We start from the raw sequence: 15,039 nt of genomic DNA on the forward strand, positions 1-15,039 counted from the left end.
TTTAATAAATAAATAAAAAAGAAATAACAAACAAATTAAAAAAAGAAATAAAGAAGGGTAATTTAGTCTTTTTAGGTATGGTAAGGACTAAACGCGTAACAAAAATATATCTTTGGGACCTTCCGAGTTAAAAAAGCTTTTGGCGACCAAATACGCAGATTACCCCAAACAATAAGGACCATTCGTGTAATTTACCAAAAAAGAAAACCATACAAAAATTGTAATATTGTCTCATAAATAGAATTTGAATTATTTTATTATATAGATGTTCTTAAAGTAACTTATTTTATTTTAACTTTGTCTATGGTGGTTGATTTCATCTTAATGCTTTAAAAAATTGCATCATCTTTCAATAATTAAAATTCTCCATAATCTCAAAGTCATAAAAAGTTTTGGCAAACATTGCACTAAGTTACATCGTTTTTCTCTATTTGCTAAAAAAAAGTATCAAAGCTATTGTTACATACATACGCAATGTGAGTGGGACTAAGTTGGGCACCGGCAGTTGTACTTGTTTTAGAGGGTATTTTGTTTTTTTTTTTTTGTTCAGGTATGTTAAGTTTATTGGTTGTTCAAAGCATCATGACAAAGGCTCTTGAGGTGCTTCGGTGAGAAGATGATCTCAATGAAATTGTCCAGGTATTCGTTGGTGGGGAAAGCTGTAGTTACAAAAATACCGAGATTTCAAATAGGCATTTAATACCCAGGTTTCAAATAGGCATTTTGTCGATCACCTGGTGTGCTTCTTCTTTTTCTTCAAATACCTCTAATGATAGCCTTACCAATTCAAGTCATAACAAACGGTGAAAAAAATGGATTTGTTAAATGAAGACTTCAATTAGCAAATACACATCGTCACTCGTCAGAGCTAAATAATTTCTACACTGGTAAAACATATAATCAAACATCATTACATCGTCATTTGTGCATCCGTCCTCTTCCACCTGTCTCAGTGAATTCTGAACATTAACATCAAATCCGACACATAAATTTCAAATTGACCATGACACATTGACAATGTATCGGAAAGCATCCAGCTCAAGTTGATATAATGTTCCCTTTTTGCAGTATATTGAACGTGGAACAGAAGAAAGCATGTTACTTGTTGAGTATTGCATACTTCACTTCAAGATATTTGAAAAAGACTTGAAGAGTACTCATCTAGAACCTGCAGTTGCTTCAGTCTTTAGAAAGTTGATGGAAAAGCCTCACTTCTGTAAGGTGTTTTCTTGTTTAATAAAATATATACAGAAATCAGTGAGAAACTTCAATTTACTGTTGCGTTAGAAAACTCTGAAGATAATGTTTTTGATGGTAATGATTTTACCTGAAACAGAAAATAGATGTATAACGATCAGTACTCAAAAAAATTATTCAATTTGTACATGCATGAGGTGTCCATGGGTGAAGCTATTGGTGTTCTTGGAGGACCCATATGTGAAACTTTCTACTCAGGGAGTACTTTTTGTATGGGTCCGGAATCAGGAGCAAGAAAGATTGCTATTTTAAGCTTAGACATTTCAAGTAAGCTTGCTTTTTATGAAATTGTTATTTACTGTAACGTCCCAAAATTCAAGACTAAAAATTTCTTTTAATGAAACATTACTTAAAGCAAAATCATCAATCCAAAACATAATCAGAGTATTAATTTCCAAATATATGTTCATTATAAGAGTAAAACATTCCCAGGCTGTCTAATCAATGGTGTGTGTCATGCGATCACCTCGAGCTCTTCCCTCCGCTACCGGAAGTACCTGAAACCAAAACCGAAAACCGTAAGCACGAAGCTTAGTGAGTTCCCAACCTACCACATACCCTGCATAACCACATACTGCACATACTGGACCACACCCGCTATTCTAGGCCTTGCCCCCTACCTCGCGCCTCGCCCACTACAATGGCCCCGCCGCTCCATGCCTCGCCTGGCTTCGAGCCCCGCTCGGATACATTTCTGTTTCACTTAGGCCTCACTTGTCACAGGGCCTCACCCGCTAACATATAGTAGCACATAAACATACCGCAACACATAAGATAAACATATACTAATGGATCCTGTCCTAAGGCCTCGCCTATTCTGGGCCTCGCCCTTGTCCTACTACTGATGAATCATGGAACCCCGTCCACGCTCCTACTAATAATGAGATACGGGCCCAGCCCACACTCACTCCTTCCCTAACTTGGGCCTCACCCCTGTTCTGCTGCTAATGAGATGTGGAACACCATCCACACTCTGCTATTGGTGAGATACGGGACCTCGCCCACACTCACCTCCCTACCAGACACATAAATGTATCACACAGACAACAAGTATAAACTATCATATAAACCAATCCTTGGGCACCCGCCCGCTATCAATGGACCTCATCCTGAATATCATACTAGCATACTGTGCCTAGGGCTAACCCCCGGGTCTTCAACTCATAACTACATGGGCCGGCGTTGTGGCCTTAGACCCATTCACACAAAGGGAAAGTCACCTGCACTTGCTGAACTTGCTGATAACCCCACTAGCTGCTGCCCGATAACTCTCTAAACTCCTGCTCCACTAGCTCCCCGAGCTACCAATATCAATGCAACACTTAGTTTAACTGTCCTCCGAAAGTCAACTAAGTCAACTCTAGTCAAAGTAAAGTCCTGGTAAAGGTCAACCTTCCAGGTTAACCCTACTCGCCGAGTCTGCCTACTGACTCGTCGAGTTCACACGCTCAGAGTCCTTCCATTCGTGACTCGACTCGCCGAGTCTACCAATTTCCGAGTCTTGACCTGTCCAACTCACAGTGTCCCCATTCAACTCACTGATCCGAGTCTTAACTTGAAGGGTTTGGGGTTTCGCAACTTGACTCGCCGATTCCAAGAACAGACTCGCCGAGTCCAAGGCAATCTTCAACAGACTCGCTGAGTTGTTCTTCCAACTCGCCGAGTTCCTGCCCAACTTCAACCAACTCGCCGAGTCCACCCATGTGACTCGCCGAGTCACTCCAATTCTTAATCCATACAGTGGGTTTTCGAGCCATGCAGGGGCTCCAAATCATAGATCCATACTTCCAAAGCTCAATCCGCACGTAAAGTTGCAAACTTTACGTATAACTAAAGAGATCTAGGCTCAAAACACTCTAGGGCTAGGTTTAGGGACAAAAGCGCTTCACCAACTACTCATCTTCTGATGCTTTACGACATATTGGACCATCCCAACACTAGATCTAAAGTGGCAACAACATATCTAAGCCCCAAACTCGAATTAGGTTTCAAACAACCATAAAACCCCCAAATCTCATAACAAAAGTAGATCTAGATGCAAAGGAGGGAAGATAGCAGCTTATTACCTCCAAGATGAACACAAACTGAAGTAGATCTCGGATCTATACCTCCCCTTTGAAGCAACCTTCTTGATCTTCAAGTTTCTTTCCAAAGTTTCCTTCCTCCAAAGCTATTTCTCTCAAATGATGGAAGCTCACATGAAATCTAGGGTTTACAGGTTCTCTAGGATGATATGGAGGCTGAGGGAGGGACATAACACCCTTTATATAGGATACAACTCCCGGGATTAGGTTTTTCCTCGTTCAGACTAGACTCGCCGAGTCCCCTTAGCCGACTCGCCGAGTCGATCACTTACTCCTTGACCCGGATCCCACTCGGACTCGCCGAGTTCCTCCCTGGACTCGACAAGTTCACCCTTTGACTTGGGTTTTCTTTCCTTTCTTGGCTTCCTGATTTTGAGTGTTACATTTACAGTAAGAAGATCCCTAACTTTGTACAGAAAGAATAGGAATCATGAGCCATGTAATCAGAATCAAAATCTAGAATCAGATTATGGTCGGCTTTGGCATTTCAATCAATCCTAATACCAAAAAATTTCGAGTAGCTTAAGGTTATCATGGGGATGACTATACAAGATAACTATACTCACCAATTTCTTTAGAGAGTTTCTAAGCCCTGGCAAATTCAATTCCCTTCCTCAATGCAGGATTTGTTGATCCAAGTTATGTCAATTGCAATAAATGTTGAAAGACTACACATGAAGTAGCCAAATACATTTTTTTTTTCTTTCTGAAAAAGGAAATCAAATAAGCTAAGAAGAGCTTAAATGGATTTATACGTCTGGAGGCTATATGATACAATCATGTGGTTTTCAACAAGTTGTCTTGAATTAAGTAATCATCAACAAAGCTACATCTAAGCAAAGAGAAACTACTTGAACAAATTACAAAATTGATGATAAAGAGAACAAATTAGAAAGTGAAAGAGTATACATTGAAGATAATGAATACAAGAGGGGAGGGGAGGAGTGTAATGGCAAAAGTATGCAGATTAACCGAGAAATTTGTTACTATAAATATGTAGTTTTTAGACCATTACAAAACTATCATATTCTTCATAGTCTTATTTCAATTTGAATTAATTACAAGAGTGACCGTTGCCAAATGGTAAGAAACTCAAACAAATAATGGGTGCATGTATTTTGAGATTGAATAATAAAATAGTGGACAGATTACATACATGTTACTATATTTTTGTAACCGTAGCAACCAAAGTGATATTTAAAATTTTCTAATGGAACGACGCCATTTGATGTTTTTTTTATTAATCAGACCATTATTACTATCTACAACGAAATTTTAGATTTATTTGATTATGTCGCAGTTAAAAAAAATAAAAATGACATGTTGAGTTTTACCATTTAGTTTTTTCGAAAAAAAACTTTCAATGGCCTTGGCATTTCTACAAAACTAACTACTCCAGTAAACTGCACTTTGGTTATCAGAATGCTACGACACTCTAGATTCTTCTCCATGTTCATTGCACTTTGTTTATTACAATGTAGGACATAGTTATATTGTTTCTTGCCAAACTCTGATTCGGAGTTCTTCAACCATATAAGCTATGTGGCAGCTTCTATAATTGCCATATATTATACTTTTTACAAAGCAACAATCTTTTGTAATTTGGACATCCAATTGGTGGATGTACCCACAATAGTGAACCCATAAATCGTGTTATTTTCTTTGAATCTACCCAACCTCCCAAAATCTACATTTGTGTTCTTTTTATTGAAATATAAAGCAACCAGGAGAGTGCCTTTCAACTAGCATAGAAACCACTTGACTCCTTCCCGATGCTTCTTTCCCAGATTTGACATAAATCAACTAATAAATCTCACTACAAGAGTAACATATGGCATAGTATGTACCATAATAAACATCAAACTACCAATTGTTGTGATATAAGGAATTTTATTCATTTCTTATTTATTTGCATCCTTCTTTGGGATTCCTTCTTTGAGAATATCAGAAGACTCCTCAAACGTGTGCTTTTGGCCTTAATATTTGTCATGTATAATTTCGCCATGACTTTCCTGATACACTTTTGTTAGGTGCGCTTTAGAATACCAGCAGCTGCCTCTGACTAGTCTCATGTATAAAATCTTTTCGGTAGCTTCTAAGTCCTTTATCTTGAGCTATTTGAAATACTACTACTTCAATTTGCCGATCTCATGTATGCTTGATCCAGCTAACAACATGTCATCAACACTCAATCTAAGGATGATATACGAGGAACTAAACTTCTTTAGGAAGCAACAAAGAACCATACAACAACTCACATAGTAATTTATGTACATAATACTATAAAAAATAAAGTACCATTACCTTTGAGCTTGCTTCCATCCATATAGATTTTTCTTTAACTTGCCCATCATGCTTTCTGTACTAGCTATCTGAAAACCTTTTTGTTGTACCATGTATATATCTTCATCAAGGTCTCAATGAAGGAATGCAATCTTTACATCTTGTTGCTCTAAATATAGACCTTTTGAAGCACATTACCAAAGATCACTAATTTGTCCTTGTCCTTCTTTATCATGTCCATCATCGTCTTTGAACTTCAGTACCCACATCTTTTGTAGTCATTCATTCTCTGTTGGTAGATTGACGGAGGACAAAATTTGGTTATTTTCAAGTGAGCTTTACTCATCCACCATTACTCTTCCACTATATGGAATCTTTCATGCTCAAGGCCTTTAGATAATAATTTGTCTCCACATTCGACAGGTAAACTATTTTTGGAGAATATCTAATTGGAGTTCCTCTTTCTATAGTAGATCTTATGCTAGTTGGGGTATCAGTTTTGCCTCATTCATCGCTTCACTCTCTAAAATCAGTTATCGTCTATGCTCCCACTATCTCCAAATTCCTCATACTCATCGTAGCTTCTATTTCTTCCTAAAACTTTCACATATCTCTAGAGTACAGACAGGTCATGTAGTGTCATTCTCCGTAATTGAATTGAATAGAAATTAATATTTCCCGTCTGGTTTCTACTTTCCTTCAAGATTTTCTCCAACCGTAACTTTATAGAGGACATTGTCTGTGAACATGATATACCCGCTTCTCATGATAATTATATCTAATCATCCCAAGAAATCATATCTTATAACATCCAACTAATACCTAATCAAGATACACTTTGTCGCCTTTTCCTTTGTCTAGTCTTTATTATTAACCTTGATCCTAATATTATATAATAAATACGATTTAAACTTTCAAGTATGTCAAAGATAAATATTGGTCTTCTCATTCCTCCTTTAGAATCTTGAACCATATGTGATTAAGGGTCCATGGTCGACTAAGTAAGCTACTATGCTAACTAGGGTGAGCATTTGGACCTACGGACCCGACTAGACAGGGAACTTTGGCACTCGGCACGGACACGTACGATTTATTAGATTAGGGTTGGTTCGGAATTCATTGTATTGTGAGAAAAAGGTCTGGATACAAAACAAAATTTGTTCATCTGGGTCCGTGTAAAAAACCTGTTTTGACTTAAATTTTAAAAGATCAAATCTCATTCAACTTTTTATGTGTGTGTATATTGTATTCTATGAAAATTAAAAAAAAAAATGAAAATATCATTTTTTTAAGTCGGATTGGCATGTAGATTTTTCTAGTATGTAGTTTACAGTTTTTACATGATTTTAGACAATAATTTTTCATTTTTGGTTTTATATTCAATGACTTACAATCCCTTGAAGTCAGAATATCAAAGCTGGAATTTTTCTGTTTTTCAAATATTTTTTGTATTTTTTATTATGTAAAAATTATAAAACATTCATATCTCATTCGTTTGAAGTCGTTTTAGCATGCGGCATTTTTCAACGTGTAGCTAAGAGTTTGTATATGATTTTACATAATAATTTTGTCGTTTTTGACTTTATATTTAATGACTTACGGTCCTCCAAAGTCAGGATATCAAAGCTAATTGTTTTCACCTTATCATTAATTTTTATATATTTTTTTATATAAGCAATCATAACTTTTTTTATCTAACTAGAACAATAAAAAGAATTAAATTTTAAATCTAAATAGACATTCCAAACAAAAGTTATACCCATAGAATATGTACCTATGTGCAGTGTGGTCTGTACAAATGCTCATTCCAAGTGGTAACTGAACCTTCCCAAAACATCTTTGGCAGACATGAATGTAGTCTCAAACTCTTTGTCCTCGAATTCAATATTGTGTTCATCCTTTTAGCTATTCCATATTAAGAATATAGAGAAGAAGAAGAAAGGGCGAGATGGAAATTCTTTTTATGTTACTGTATATTTACATAGCAACATACAACACGTACTTATAACAAGTTAAACCTAACTAATTGCGATATACACGGAAAGTATAACAACATTTGACAAGGTAAAAATACATGGGGGTAAATAAGGTGTAGTCCCTGTTATGGCTTAATATGCCCCCGCAAGATGGATGATCCGGAGATGAGACCAATCTTGGATAGTAAGTAGTGAAAACGTGGTCTTGGAAGAGATTTGGTTAGAGCATCGGCGAGTTGATCATCTCCAGCGATGTGTTGAACTCTGAGTGAACCTCGCTGGACCTTTTCGTGTACAAAATTGATGTCTAAGGAAAGATGCTTCATTCGTGAATGGAAAACTGGGTTTGCTGAGTTGGAGGTGGCACTTATATTGTCACAATAAATGACTGGTGTAGTTGCAGATTGATATCCAAGTTCACTGAGTAATGATGTAAGCCATTGAACTTCAGTTGTTGTAGATGCAACTGCTCTAAATTCAGCTTCGGTGGAATATCTAGCAAGAGTACTTTGTCGTTTTGAACTCCATGAGATAGGATTTGAGCCGAGGTAGACAATGTATCCGGTTGTACTTCTGTAGTTGTCTTCGTCACCAGCCCAGTCAGCGTCAGTGAATGCATGGAGAGTGAGTGGTTAGTTGCGTTTTAGGAGTATACCATGGTGTAAAGTGCCATGTAGATATCTTAGTAATCGCTTCAAAGTTGTCCAGTGTAAGGAAGTGGGTGCATGCATAAATTGAGACAGGCGATTAACTGTGAAAGATATATCTGGTCTAGTTAAGGATATGTACTGCAAAGCACCAACTAAGGCACGATATTCAGTTAGTGATGAATGAGGTGTACCACCTGTGAAGGTTAGAGGTTCAAAACTAGTCATTGGTGTTGAAACGGTTTTACAATCACTCATTTTGGCTCTAGTAATGATGTCAATGATGTATTTCCTTTGAGATAGAAGAATACCAGTGGAGTTAGGAATTACTTCGATCCCTAAAAAATAAGATAAGGGACCCAAATCTTTGAGAGAGAATTTATTAGCAAGATTAGTAATAAATTGTGAGAGATGTGTGGGAGAGGGTCCTGTGACAATGATATCATATACATAAGCAAGAACTAGGATGAGTAAGGAATTATGGTGAAGAATAAAGAGAGATGGGTCAGAGATTGCAGCTTTAAAGCCATGAGATTTTAGGTAAGATTTGAGTTCATTATACCAAGCTCTAGATGCTTGACGGAGACCATATAGAGCTTTGTTTAGCTTGCAAACATGGTTTGGAAATGAGGAATGGACAAATCCTGGGGGTTGAGAAATGTAAACATCTTCATGGAGGTTTCCTTGCAAGAAGGCATTGTTTATGTCTAGTTGCCTTAAGGACCAATCATGTGAGATTGCCAAAGAGAGAACAAGTTGTAAGGTGGCTGGTTTTAGAACAGGACTGAAAGTTTCTTTGTAGTCAATACCGGGGTGCTGATGAAAACCCTTTGCAACTAGGCATGCTATTAGGCGTTCAATGGATCCATCTGGTGTATATTTGGTTCGGTATACCCACTTGCATCCAACAAGGTTTTGTGCTTGAGAAGAAGGTATGAGAGACCAAGTGTTGTTGCGTTTCAGGGCATCAAATTCTTCTTGCATGGCTTGGCGCCATGCTGGATGTTTAAGGGCTTGAGTGATTGTGGTAGGTTCTAATGGATAAGAGGGAGAAGCAGTATAAAATTTGAAATCAGAGTTGAAATAACGTGTGTTTGGTTTAGGGTTTGGTCTAGTGTTCATTCTTGTAGCTGGAGGAGATGAGTTGGGAGAATGGATATCATGGATGGGAGATGGAATGAGGTTTATATTTTTGTTAGGTGTAGGAGAGGAAAGAGGGCTGGAGGTGGGAGTGAAGGATGTTGTGTGGTCTGTATGTGATGGTGGGTAATGAGTAGATGAGGTGAGAATTGGAAGAGAAAGAGGAACCCAGTCATCAAGATTCACTGGTGAGTGAGAGGGTGAGGTGTTTGTGAGTTTGGTGAAAGGGAATTCATTTTCTATGAAGATAACATGTCTAGATGTGTAAACTTTAGAAGAGCTAGGGTCATATGTGTAGTATGCGCTTTGGGTGGGTGTATAACCAACGAAGATACAAGGTGCAGATTTTGGATGGAGTTTGTGAGGGGAATAGGGTCTGAGCCATGGGTAACATAAACATCCGAAGCTTTTTAGTTTGAGGTAGTTTGGTTCTTTTTGGAAGAGACATCGGAATGGGGAGAGATTATGTAGAGTGGAGGTAGGTAGACGATTTATGAGGTAAGCCGCTGTGGTGAATGCAAATGGCCAGAAGGTGACTGGTATTTTGGAGTGAGAGAGTAAGGCTAGGCCTGTTTCGACAATATATCAATGCCGTCGTTCAACATAGCCATTGTGTTGAGGTGTGTGGGGTGGAGATGTGAGATGAGAGATACCTGATGATACAAGGTGGGTGGCAAGTTTTATGTATTCACCGCCATTATCAGAGAAGAGTTGTTTTATCTTTGTGTTGAAATAATTTTCAACTAGGAGCTAAAAGCGAGTGAATATGGAAAGTGATTCAGATTTCCTTTTCATAGGATAAAGCCATATATATATATATATATATATATATATATATATATATATATAGTGAAATGATCAACAAATATAATGTAGTATTTGAAATGATCAAAGGATTCAACTGGAGAACACCAAACATCTGAAAAAATAAGTTCTAATGGTGCATTAGATGTAAGAGAGGATTCGTGGAATGCTAAACAATGACTTTTATTAATCCGACATGAGTCACAATTGTCAACAGAACTTGAATCAAAAGAAAGAGAGGAAGAAAATTGCTTGAATACTTAATTTTGTGGGTGGCCTAATCGATGGTGCCACATGGAGGGATTGGAACGATGCGTTATGAAGATGGTGGGTGAAGGAGCTGATCGAAGTTCATACATCCCTTTAGTTGTTGTTCCCCGGAGGAGAGGAAGTTTGGATGCTAGATCCGTAATGACAAAAGCAAAAGAATAAAATTCTATTAGAAAATTATTATCAAGACATAAGCGAGAGATAGAGATGATGTTTTGTGATAAGGAGGGAACATAAAGAACATTTTTTAAAAGTAGTGGTGTGTTGGGTGTGTGAATGTCACACCCCGAAACCGATGGCGGAAACGTTCCGGGGCGGAGGACGTCATGTAAAGTATCACAACCAATGTACATAGTAAGCATAGTAAACACAAAACATTACATTACATAGAGTCATTACATAATACATGTTTTATAGATACATTAGTTTAATCAAAAGTAAAGACGTGATTTCCATATGCTCTATCTTCTACAAAAGAACGCGGGATACCTGTCTAAGGAGAACCTGAGAATACAAATAGTTTTAAAAATATCAGCGTAAAGCTGGTGAGTTCATAAGCGGTTTGTTTATGAAAATGAAGAAGTGTCCTTTGGTTTTCTGAAAAAGTGTTATCCAAGAAAATCCCATATTTTCTTATGAGTAAAGTTTAGTTATCCATTTGTTACACAATCTGGTTAAGAACGAGTTTAGTTATCCCAGGAAAAACCCTTATTTTCCTTAAAAGTTTGTGGTTGGTTATCGAATCTGAATGTAATATACAAGTATCTACCATACTTAAAGTGTTTGTGTGAAGTTTCCTGAAAGCCTGGTTATCCTTGAAATGTATGTTAGTTTTAACACGTATATAAAACTATTGTGTGGAAGGTAAACTAATTCTTAAGGTTATTACCTTACTAAATTCATTACTACCAACAAGTAAATCTCTGTTATCTAAATTGCGAGTTCCATAACCATACGATAGACTAGATATGGCAATAAGAAGTCCAGTATCATTTTATGACTTTCGTCACCCTTGAACCTTTCGGTTTGACTGTAGCTAGCAGCCAGGTGCGGGGTAAGGTCAGGAAGTGAAGCATTTTTTCAGTTTTTCTTGAAAAATATAGTAAGTGTTATGCGGGGGTGGGGATTCAGACCGATGAGGGGCGTAGGAATTGCCCTTAACTGTCTGACAGATAAGCCGACGTTAATAGCAGGTCTAATTCCGCGATAAAAAAGGTCTTTAAAGAACTTTTGTGTAATAAAGCTTCCTGGTCTCATTTTAGTCAGCCTCGTATAGATCTATACACTCAAGTCACGTTCTCCCTCCAGGAGATTCTAATCACAAGGGCGGTCCTCCACTCGCGTATCTCTGTGGAGTTTTGCCGAGGACGTGTCTCCAATTATTAAGATTAACAAATTTGCAAGTAATAATGCGGAAAATCTTGTTTTAAGTTCTAGTTACAAAGGGGGTCCTCCACTCGCGTATCTCTGTGGAGTGTTACTGAGGACGTATCTAAAGTTCTAAGTTTAATGACTTTTAACAATAATGAAGTGGAAAATCATTTGCGAAATATACAATATAACACTATGTAATAAGATTTGCAATCAATTTGAAAACTAACACTGCAACTCAAACGATTGGTTAATACGATTTTAGTTGTTAAAAGCATACGGAAAATGAAACAATTCAAATGAAATAATAAGTTTGAGTACAAGATATTCTTGTACTTTTGCTTGTATTCCCCCCTGAAAACATTGAAAACACGGAAAAAGGTGTAGGGGTATGAACTCATCGGACAAGAAATGTGTCGGTTGGATGCTAAGTGTCGGTTTGGGGCTTAAGTGCACGCGAGGTTCCTATGTAGTATGAAGAGATACATAATTGTATCTAATTATACTTTGAACTGCTAATTAGATAAGAATATACACTCCGAGGCGCGAAAACACTTCATATCAAGTGTTACGAGTGATCCGAGTAGTATCTAAGGATGTGTAGGGCCTAGATAAGGAGTTTACTCTTCAAGAGTAATCCCTTAGGGGTGTTTACGGTCCAAATACCATATCCCCATGAGTTTACGATCGTAAACTCATGGGTAGTGTGTTCTTGGATACTTAAAGGTCTTACAATGCACAAAGGAAGGTTCTAGGGTTGATTCCATGGCTTAGGAAGTGATCAGGACTTGAATTGACCTTGGAAAAGGAGTTTACGGTCTATGAAGGTGTTCTTGGTGAGTTTACTACCTTAAACACATAAGTTTACGGCCGTGAACTCATGTTTGTCCATGAATCATGTGTTTTGGTGGTTGTAGGTTAAGCATACATAGTTCTAGGTCGAATTCTAAGCCATACAAGGTGTTAAGGGCACTTTAACACCCTTTGGAGGTGTTTGTGGTCTAAGAAGGAGTGTTTACGGTTTTAGGAGACCTTACGAAATCTTAAACTCAAATGTGACTCATTTGTGTATGTTTTGGTGCATCTCATGAAGGAATATAAGGTTTTATGCACTCATGGAAGCTTGTGGAGGTGTTTAAGGGGCAATTTTACACCTTAAAAGGTGTTTATGATTTATGAATGAGGTTTTACAGTCCAAGCATGTTCTTGGGCTGTAAACTCATGTTTACCCCTCAAATGTAAAGGTTTTGATGTTCTAAGTCCAATCTTGTAAGCCCCTAAGTCATATCTAAGCACTAGAAGTGGTTTGGAAGGGTTTTGGGGCTTCAAAACCCCATTTATAGGTGTTCACGGTTTGGGGAGGTTCCTAGACTGTAAAAACAAGTTCTTGGTCCTCTTTCATGATTTAAACACGAATTTGAAAGCCAAACATGTTATACTATGAGCTAGGATGAATTTCTTACCAAATTGGAGCTTGAAATGGATGATTTTGGATCAAAGTCGAGTTTTAGAGAGAGAGTAGAGAGAGAAAGTTATGAGGTGGTGGTAAAAAGCTAAATTGAAGTTCACTCATCCTTTATATAAGGCTTGAGTTTGTGGCTCGGTGTAAATCTACCCGATACTGACATTAAACGAGGCTTATGGTCGTACCCGATTAATTGTCGTAATTACGACTTAGTCGTAACTAAAATTTTTCTAAATAAATAACGAGGGTATTTTCACGCGTTTCTAATGGGTTTGCACACTCATGAGGTCAAAATAAAAGTCTTAATTTTAATGACCTAATCCAAAATGTTAACGGAAAAATTTAAATACAAACGGTTTTACTGACGGAAATGGGTTACCGTGACGAAATAAATTATGGGTTGTCACATTATCCCCCCGTTAGAGGGAATTTCGTCCTGAAAATTAGAATTAAGATACGAATCATATAATTGAAAAGAGATGCGGATATTTTTGTTTCATCGAGTCTTCGCGCTCCCAAGTGAACTCGGGTCCTCGCTTGGCATTCCAGCAAACCTTCACTTATTGGGATACGGCTTTGTTTCGTACGTTTAATCTCTCAATCTATGATTTCGATTGGTTCTTCCATGAAGTTTAGACTTTCGTTGATTTCGGTCTCATCAAAGGGATTACTAGGGTTTCATCGGATAGACACTTTTTCAGATTATAGACGTGGAATACAAGATGGATGTTGCTAAGTTCCGAAGGTAGTTGGAGTTTTTAGGCTATGGGATCGATCCTAGCAAGGATCTCGAAAGGTTCTATGTATCTCGGATTACGTTTTCCGTGCTTTAAAAAATGTATATTGCCTTTCCAGGGTGAGACCTTCAACAGGACACAATCTTCTACCTGGAATTCTAGAGGTTTATGTCGTTTATCGGCGTAACTCTTCTGTCTATCTTGTGACGCTTGCAGTCATTCTCGGATTTAGATGATCTTCTCGGTGGTTTCACGGATGATTTTCGTACTAGTGAGAGCACTGTTGGGGATTTGACTCTTGGCTAGCTGTGTGTCCCCTACCTCGGCCCAACATAGAGGGGATCTGTACTGACAATCGTAGAGGGCTTCGAACGGGACAACCTTGATACTGGTATGGGAACTGTTGTTATAAGAGAACTCTATCAAGGGCAAATGGGTGTCCTACGACTTTCCTAAATCGATGACACATGCTCCCAGCATGTCTTCTTGGGTCTGAATAGTTCTCTCACTCTGTCCGTCTGTCTGAGGATGATAAGCTGCACTCATGTTCAGTTTAGTTCCAAGAGCTTTCTGAAGAGACTGCTAAAACCATGAGGTAAACCCGTTATCTCAATCGGAGATAATGGACACATGTACACCGTGCAGTTGGATTATCTCTTGAATGTAGGTTTGTGTAAGTCTTTCCATCTCGAATGATTCTTTGATCAGAAGGAAGTGAGTGGATTTTGTCAAACGATCGACAATTACCCAAATGGTATCGTACCCATTCGGAGATCTGGGTAACTGGGTGATGAAATCCATGGTAATCATCTCCCATTTCCATTCAGGTATCTCGGGCTGCTGGAGCAGACCCGAGAGCTTCTGATACTCGATCTTTACCTGGCGCAAGTCAGGCACTTGCCCACAAAGGTAGCGATCTTAGCTTTCATGGTTGGCCACTAGTATTGTTTCTTGAGATCCAGGTACATCTTGCCCGAACCTGGCTGAACAGAGTATTTGGTCCTG

General features: G+C 38.0%; 1 long non-coding RNA gene across 1 annotated transcript; it reads right to left on the reverse strand.

Moving 5' to 3' along the window:
* Positions 1–804: 804 nt before the first annotated feature.
* LOC145051312 (uncharacterized) lies at positions 805–1,448 on the reverse strand. The gene is made up of 2 exons (XR_013683535.1): positions 1,328–1,448; positions 805–1,168 (listed from the first exon to the last, which is right to left on the reverse strand). It is a non-coding gene; the product is annotated as an uncharacterized LOC145051312 (long non-coding RNA).
* Between the last annotated feature and the right edge of the window lie 13,591 nt (positions 1,449–15,039).

The sequence above is a fragment of the Lactuca serriola genome, chromosome 5, assembly GCF_051521515.1.
Source record: "Lactuca serriola cultivar US96UC23 chromosome 5, Lser_US96UC23_V15, whole genome shotgun sequence".
Classification (NCBI taxonomy): domain Eukaryota; kingdom Viridiplantae; phylum Streptophyta; class Magnoliopsida; order Asterales; family Asteraceae; genus Lactuca; species Lactuca serriola.